At 46.7% G+C, this 8,829-nt stretch overlaps 1 non-coding gene across 1 annotated transcript; it reads right to left on the reverse strand.

Annotated features, from left to right (window-relative positions):
* Positions 1-2,450: 2,450 nt before the first annotated feature.
* TRNAK-CUU (transfer RNA lysine (anticodon CUU)) lies at positions 2,451-2,523 on the reverse strand. Its single transcript has one exon. It is a non-coding gene; the product is annotated as a tRNA-Lys (tRNA).
* Between the last annotated feature and the right edge of the window lie 6,306 nt (positions 2,524-8,829).

Here is an 8,829-nt window from a genome sequence, read left to right on the forward strand (position 1 = left end):
ACACTCCAGTCGCCACAAAGTGAGTCGCGTCCGGCCCCGTCGAGAGGGCCACCTCGTAGGTCCCGTGAGACCCCACCTGGGCCAAAGACCGCAAGGATAGCCACTGAAGATCACAAACCGAGGCTCTGAGTGTTTGTCTTGGGAAACTGAAGCAGGGCTCTGGGAAAGAGGGAGCACAGAGGGAGTCGGAGAGGTCACGGCAGCCGGGGGTGCGAAGCCAGAGCGGGGGAGGCAGGGGGGAGGGGGTGCTGAGTGAGGGGTAGGGGCGACCTGCGGAGGGGGGGAGGGAGGAAGGGGCCCGGGGCCGTGTGAGGAGACAGGGACCGCTCAGAGAAAGGAGCGGCTGTCCACAGCCGGTGCTGGGAAACTGGGGAGTGTCTGTTACCCGCAGCTCCATTTCCCACGGGTTCCCCTGTCGCTTAGCGCTTAGGAACGCCCAGGGAGCCCAGGCGCTTTTGTTGCCCCACAGAGTCCTCGTGGTAAGTGCACAGTCACCTCTGCCAGTCTGCAACCGCAGCAACCTCACCGTGGAGCGCACACCACACTCACCCATCAGACCTACATCCCTGCCCTGGTTTCTCCGAATCTTTGGCTCTGGCAAGAGCCGGGCGGGCCGGGAATCTGTGCAGGTGGCTAACGTGGACAACAGGTGGTCAGAGTGAGTGTGTTAACACGGTGATCGCACCAGCCAGGACCCGCCTGCTAACGAGGGCGCGTTGCTGCGGAAAGAGGGTCCCTCCCTCTCCTGTGCAGCCCGCTGCAATGGCAAAGTCGACAGACAGACAGGGTCCCTTCTGTTGCCTACTCTCTAACTCACTGTCTTCTTCAACCATGAAATTTTCCATTGACTTTGAACATGCGTTTCCGCCTTCTGGTATTTGCAAAGCCTGTTGCTTGTTTTGGGTTTGGGTTTGGTTTGGTGCCACTTTAATTTGCGTTTTTCGTGTGTCGCATTCGACCCTGAACTTGCTTCTGCCTTCATCCAGCTGCGTCTCCGGCTCATCAAGGCTGTATCTTATTCTAAACTCCTGTTTTTCTAGGCCTTTGGTTTGAGGGGCTGGTCTGAGATGAGTTGACAGGTGTGCCATTTTCATCGCAACATCACGTCAAAAATGAGAAAGGAGCTTTGTTCTTTCTCGGTGCCACCACAGCTCCGTGACGGAGACCCACGGAGGCAAAGAAGAGGCAAGGAAGTGCTCTCAGCCCAGGTGAGCAAGGAAGTGCTCTCAGCCCAGGTAAACAGGGAAGCACCACCAACCCAGGTGAGCAGGGAGGGGTGGTCAGCCCAGGTGAGCAGGGAGGGGTGGTCAGCCCAGGTGAGCAGGGAGGGGTGGTCAGCCCAGGTGAGCAGGGAGGGGTGGTCAGCCCAGGTGAGCAGGGAGGGGTGGTCAGCCCAGGTGAGCAGGGAGGGGTGGTCAGCCCAGGTGAGCAGGGAGGGGTGGTCAGCCCAGGTGAGCAGGGAGGGGTGGTCAGCCCAGGTGAGCAGGGAGGGGTGGTCAGCCCAGGTGAGCCAATGCTCAGTTCTGCCTAAGGGTGGCATGGAAGAATGGATCAGGCCACACAAGAATATGCATGTTCTGCCTGTGGTAGCACAGACGGGCCATCGTTTTATTTGATTCAGGAGTTCCAGCTCTGGAATCGCGCAGAACAAATCATTCTGGACAAGTGAACTTTCTGGATAGTTAAAGGCTCAATTTGGCCTAAGTACCAGCACGTTTAGTCCATTTTGGATTAAAACTTCCGAAACGTATCGCGCTCACGCCTGCCGTCTCAGATCAAGCCAAACGCAATTAAGTTTTTCCTAATGACTGAGGCTCACTAATATGAAAATCAATTATCCTGCGTTGTAATACATTAAAGCCCACTGGGCCTCTAACTGTATGAGACTCTTCTCCCTACGTGACACAGCCCCTAACTGTTATATTTCTGGCCTTCTTAGATATTGAGGGGGGAAAGTTAGCGAGCGTAATTATGAAAGCAACGTACACCGATGTTCCTGAGTGACATTGTAGTTGTTAACGTCCACGAGGCCAGGGCACGGCCAATCTGGACAGGAGTGAGACTTGGGGCTATAATAGGCTCTGGAAGCCCCTTGCTCTGCCAGGAACGAACCCCGTAGTTGGTGGACAGTGTGGAGACTGGGAGGCTGGAGGTGGCAACGTGTATCTGTATATTTTTTACAAGAAGCGCGGCTCACATAGCCTGCCAGCTGTCGCCTCTTACGCTTGTCTGTTTACCTGCCCCCATCTCCTGGCTTCTCATTTACTGCTTGTGATCTGGCCAGAAATCAGACGACTGCACATCTTAGAATTAATTACATGCGCAAGAAGAACGGGAAGACCCGAGAGCCGGGAGCCCACCGTCTGTACTAAAGCCAAGATATGCCAACCCTGAAACATCTATTTTTTGTAGCATATCCTTTATGTCACTCTTTTTTTAAGTCGTCTCCTCACCCAGCGTGGGGCTTGAACTCACGACCCAGAGATCAAGAGTCACTTGCTCTACCGACTGAGCCAGCCGGGTGCCCCTGAAACATCGTTTTTGACGGCTCAAAACGTTTCTGTTTCCTTTCTGACTTCCAGCTATGTCCATATGAGTGAAGCAGGAACACAACGAAATTGTCATATTAAATAATCTTCTTGCAGAATATTCAGCCATATCCACCCGCAACTCAGTGGGGACGCCCATGCATTCTCTCACCAGCCTCCCTAGAAAGACACCCCATCTTACAGGGTATTTTCCATTTCATCCGTTCCCCTAGAACTCAATGTCTATCCTTTAGGCTGTCTACCAACAGGTGTTTTCCTCCATCATATCTACCCTTCTTCCAGGAACCCACATCAAAAAAAAAAAATAATAATAATAATAAAATAACACCCAGACCAAAACCCGAGTGGAAATTCCCCTCTCTACTGTTAGTTTAGGTATTAGCAAAATAGGAACCAAATACCTAACAACGTTTACAGCTCAGCTTGCCATCGACATTCTGAGCTGCCGTCTGTGTAAACTCACCGTGGAAACTGCTGTTGGAAGTGGCTCTCCCATTCGCACCTGCTCGCTGGACCTTCTACTCCTTGGAGCAGGTCAGAGTCTCGCTTATAGCCTTTTCATGTACGTCGCCCCCACTTTACTTCTGTAGGGCAGGTATGTGTCTTTCAGGTCCGCCCCCAAACCGGTCAGTAAGTAATTCCAAATCTATACTGGTCCTGCCTGACTCTCCCCTTACGCCCAAGCGAGTGGTTATGTACGTAGACTGTATCAGTTCCCTGTGGCTGCCGTAACAGACTGCCACGGAGTCAGCGCCGAAAACGACATCTGCTTATTCTCTTCCAGGGGCGCCCGGGTGGTGCAGTCAGTTGAGCGTCAGACTTCGACTTCGGCTCAGGCCACAGTCTCACAGTTCGTGAGTTCCAGGCCTCCATTGGTCTCTGTGCTGACATCTTGGAGCCTGGAGCCGGCTTTGGATTCTGTGTCTCCCTCTCTCTCTGCCCCTCCCCTGCCGTGCTCTCTCTCTCTCTCTCTGTCTCAAAAATAAGTAAGTAAACAAAAAAATAGAAAAAAAAATGCATTCTCTTACAGACATGGAGGTCAGAAATCCAAAATCAGTTTCACTGGGTTCAAGCCAGGGAGTTGGTAGGGCTGGTCCTTTCTGGAGGTTCTGAGGGGAGAATCTGTTCCCTTGCCCACCCTTAGGCACGCACTCCCTCCTAGAATCCCTCCAATCTTTTGTTCCAATCATCACACCTCCCGTTTCCTCCTTTGATCTTGCTTCCCTCTTAAAGGATCCTTGAGATTACATTCAGAGCCCACCCAAGAATTCCAGAATAATCTCCCCATCTCAGATCCTGAATCACATCTGCAAGTCTCTTTGGTGACATTCACAGGTTCCAGGGGTCAGATACCTGTGGAGACAATATTCAGCCTACCCCAAGGAAGGATGTAGGGACCCACCAAACTAAATGAAACCTGAGAGCTACTGACAACTGGATTTAGACTCTAAAGAACAGAGTAATAAATCAGCGATGTCATGGGGCGCCTGGCTGGCTCAGTCGGTTAAGCGGCCAATTTTGGCTCAGGTCATGATCTCCTGGTTCTCTGCTGTCAGCATAGAGCCCGCTTCAGATCCTCTCTCCCACTCTCTCTCTGCCCTTCCCCCGCTCTCACTCTTGTTCTGAAAAATAAATGAACGTTAAAAAAAATTAGCAAGGTCATGAAACACACCAGGAATGGAGGGGGCTGTAAACGAGCAAGATGGACAATAGCCGGTCTGTCGACAGAATGCCTACGGCCAGGCACTTCCCTGAGCTTTTAATGGTCACAATGATATGACCAGAGTCAGCTGGTTGCATTAGCACAGCAACCCAGTAAGCTGAAAAAGTGACAGTAGCACTTTAGGAAAGGATGTCAAAGACCCAATGTGGTCAATCTGCCAGGGGCGGGCAGGACCCACACCCCCTGGTGTATATCAAGGGGGACAGAGGAGTCACCTTTTGGCCTGAGTCACAATCTGGCGTGCGGGGGGGGGGGGTCTCTGCAGCAGAAATATAGAGTCCTTTGCTTTGTGCCCTGCAAGCCTCTGCAATATTGATCGAAGAGTGAAAAGGAGGACATCACAGATACACCGACATTTAAAATCTTTAAGATTTTTCCATTTCAGCAGAGGAAACCTAACTTATTTTTTAGCAACACTTCTACCAAGAAAATTAGAAATGCTGGACAAAACAGGTTTTTTTTTTTGAAAAATCTCTTTGAAAGCATCAGAGATCACCAAGGCAGGGATATATAAATAGGAATATGTCACCAGAGGTTGGGTTTGTCCCACGAATGCAGGGTTAGTTTAACATTTGAAATCAACGTAACAAAAAATAGGAGAAAAAGATATTAAAAGCCTTTCAACACCTGCAGAAAAAACATCAGTTGATAAAATTCACCATCCAAAAGAGAAAATCAAAATCCACCTATGATTAAAAAAAAAAAAAAAAACCCTCTTAGGAAACAAGGGGAAAAGGGGGAATTTTCTCAATCTGATAAAGAATATCTACAACAAATTCTACAGCAAACATTGTACTTAATGGTGAAATATCGGAAGTTTCCCTCTGAGATTAGGAAAGAGATTAGGATACTTGCTATCTCCACATTATATTAAAATTCTCCTGGAAGGAGGGAAAGTTTTAAGAATTAGAAAGGCAGAAATACAACTCTCTCCTTCATAGATGACATACTAGATACATAGACAATCCAAAATCCAAAGCTATATTATTATAATTAGTGAGTTTACAAAGTTGATGTATACAAGGACAGTATACAGAATGCAATTGTATTTCTATAGAACAGCAACAGACCATTAGAAAATAAAACTTAGGGGCAACTGGGTGGCTCAGTCAGTTAAGCATCCGACTTCGGCTCAGGTCATGATTTTGCGGTTTATGAGTTCAAGCCTTGGGTTGGGCTCTGTGCTGACAGCTCAGAGCCTGGAGCCTGCTTCGGATTCTGTGTCTCCCTCTCTCTCTGCCCCTCCCCTGCTTGCTCTCTCTCTCCCTCTCTCTCTCTGTCTTTCTCTTGTGCTCTCTCTCAAAAAAAAAAAACATTAAAAACATTTTTAAAAAAGAAAAGAAAACAAAATTTTTTTAGTAAACTCTACCCCCAACATGGGGTTCAAACTCACTAACTCAAGGTCAAGAGTCACATGCTCTGGGGTGCCTGCGTGGCTCAGTCCAACTCTTGATTTCAGCTCAGGTCGTGATCTCCTGGTTTATGGGATCAAGCCCCTCATTGGGCTCTGTGCTGACAGTGTAGAGCCTGCTTGGAATTCTCTCTCCCCCTCACTCTTTCTCTCTTCCTGTTTCCTGTTCGCTCTCTCTCTCTCTCTCTCTCTCTCTCTCTCAAAATAAAGAAATAGACATTAAAAAAAGTTTCATGCTCTACTGACTACATAAGCCAGGTGCCCCAAAACTTAAAATCTTTTTAATTTTAAAAATTATATTACTACAGGAACTCTCAGTACTGTTTTCTAACTTTGTTTGTACCGTAAATCCAAAATTATTGGAAAATAAAATGTCAAATTTTTTAAAGATTATATCATTTACAATGGCATCAAAAAATCAAATGCCCATGAATAATTCTAACAACAGATGATTGAGAAAAATCAAAGACCTCAACAGACAAGAAGATAGACAAGAATTTCTTAAACAAGACATTTTTTATTAATTTATTTTTAAACAAGATTTTTTTTTTTAACAAGGTATATTTTTTTTTAGAGATTACTCGAGGAACACCTGGCTGGCTCAGTCGGTTGAGCGTCCGGTTTCGGCTCAGGTCATGACCTCACAGTCCGTGAGTTCGAGCCCCGCATCAGGCTCTGCGCTGACAGCTCGGAGCCTAGAGCCTCCTTTGGATTCTGTGTCTCCTTCTCTCTCTTCCCCTTCCCCACTTGTGCTCTGTCTCTATCAAAAATAAATAAAATTTTAAAAAATAATAATCAAAAATAAATAAAAATAAAGAAAAGTGTAAAAACATTTCAAACTCTCACTCCTTGCTAGTGGAAGGACATGAAATGGATTCCGCCATTTTGGAAAACTGTCCGTTTCTACTAAAGTTGAAAATACACAAACCCAATGACCTAACAATATGTAGACACCCGGCAGGAATCTGGACGTTTGTGTACCAACAGACAAGTACAAGAATGTTCACCATGGCCCTATTCGTCGTAGCTGAAAACTGGAAACGACTCAAATATCCATTACCAGCAGAATGGATAAATAGATAGTGGTGTATTTATTTATTTTTTAAAGATTTTCTTTTTTTAAGTAATCTCTACACCCAGCTGGGGGCTTGAACTCACGGCTCTGAGATCGAGAGTCTCACACTCCACTGACGGAGCCAGCCAGGCGCCCCAACGGTGGCATATTTACACGATGGAGGAGTGAATGAGCGACTGCTACAGGCAACAAGGTGGATGCATCTCACAATAGGTTGAATCAAAGAAGCCGATCACAGAAGATTAAATAACAAATGATTCAAAAAGTTAAACACACTATCCGGCAATTCCACTGCTTTTTTTTTTTTAAGTTTTTATTTATTTATTCGTTTAAGTAATGGCTACCCCCAATGCGGGGCTTGAACTCACCACCCAGAGACCAACAGTCACATGCTCTTCTGACTGAGCCAGCCAGGCGCCTCTCCACTTCTTGATATACACCCGGAAGAAGGAAAGCTGGGACTCAGACAGATACTTGCACACCCATGTTCCCAGTAGGATTATTCACAATGGTCAAAAAGTGCAGTCAACCAAGGGTCCTTTGACAGATGAATGGATAAACCAAATGTGACACACACACACACACACACACACACACACACTGCAATATTATTCAGGCTTTAAAAGGAAGGAAATTATTTTTATTTCTTTTTTTTCCAGCTTTATTGAGATCAAACTGACATCTAACATTGTGTAAGTTTAAGGTGGACAATGTATTAATCTGATACACGTATATATCACAAAATCATTACCACCATAGTGTTAACTAGGAAGGAAATTCTGACAGGTACACGCCACAGCCAGAAGAAACCCGGACAACGTGCCAAGTGAAATAAGCCGGACACAAAAGGACACATATTGTACAATTCCACTTACAGGAGGATGTGGAGTAGGCAGATTCATAGACGCAGAAAGCAGGATGGAAGTTTCCAGGACATGGGGCGCCTGGGTGGCTCAGTTGGTTAAGTATCCGACTTCTCCGGCTCGGGTCATGATCTCACAGTTCGTGAGTTCGAGCCCCGCGTCGGGCTCTGCTGACAGCTCCGAGCCTGGAGGCTGCTTCGGATTCTGTGTCTCCCTCTCTCTGCCCATCCACTGCTCGCACTCTCTCTCTGTCTCTCTCTCAAAAATCAAATAAAAAAATTAACTTAAAATTTTTTGGGGCGCCTGGGTGGCGCAGTCGGTTAAGCGTCCGACTTCAGCCAGGTCACGATCTCACGGTCCGTGGGTTCGAGCCCCGCGTCGGGCTCTGGGCTGATGGCTCAGAGCCTGGAGCCTGTTTCCGATTCTGTGTCTCCCTCTCTCTCTGCCCCTCCCCCGTTCATGCTCTGTCTCGCTCTGTCCCAAAAATAAATAAAAAAAAAAAAAAAAAAAAAGTTGAAAAAAAAAAATTAAAAAAAAAAATTTTTTTAAGTTTTTAAAATAAAATTTAAAAACATCATCAAAAACAGGCCCATGAGGTATTACAAGAGAGTTTTCTCAAACATCTGAGAAACAAATAATTCTAAACGTATATAAAACAGAGCTAGAACAGGGGTAGATAAACCACAGTTTGTGGGCTGAATTTGGCCATGTCTGTTCTGCCCATCGTCCGTGGCCACCCACATATGCTAAGGGTTGTGCTGAGTAGTTGCAACAGAGACTATAGAATCTGCAAAGTCCGGGGCGCCTGGGTGGCTCAGTCGGTTAAGCGTCCGACTTCGGCTCAGGTCATGATCTCACGGTCTGTGAGTTCGAGCCCTGCGTCGGGCTCTGTGCTGACAGCTCAGAGCCTGGAGCCTGTTTCCGATTCTGTGTCGCCTTCTCTCGCTGCCCCTCCCCTGTTCATGCTCTGTCTCTCTCTGTCTCAGAAATAAATAAACGTTAAAAAAAATTAAAAAAAAAAAAGAATCTGCAAAGTCTAATACGTTTCCTCCCTGGCCCTTGACAGGAAAAAAAAAATGCCAGTAAAAGAGAACCCTCTACAACTCATTTGATAAGCCTTGTATATTCAAGGGACATCTCTCTCTTTTTTTTAAATTCTTAAATTTATTTTTATTTTTTGAGGGGGGGGCATGTGGGCACATGCAAGT

This window comes from Lynx rufus, unplaced genomic scaffold (assembly GCF_022079265.1).
Source record: "Lynx rufus isolate CCGP_SWC_20201006 ecotype Redwood Valley unplaced genomic scaffold, mLynRuf1.p SCAF_2, whole genome shotgun sequence".
Lineage (NCBI taxonomy): Eukaryota > Metazoa > Chordata > Mammalia > Carnivora > Felidae > Lynx > Lynx rufus.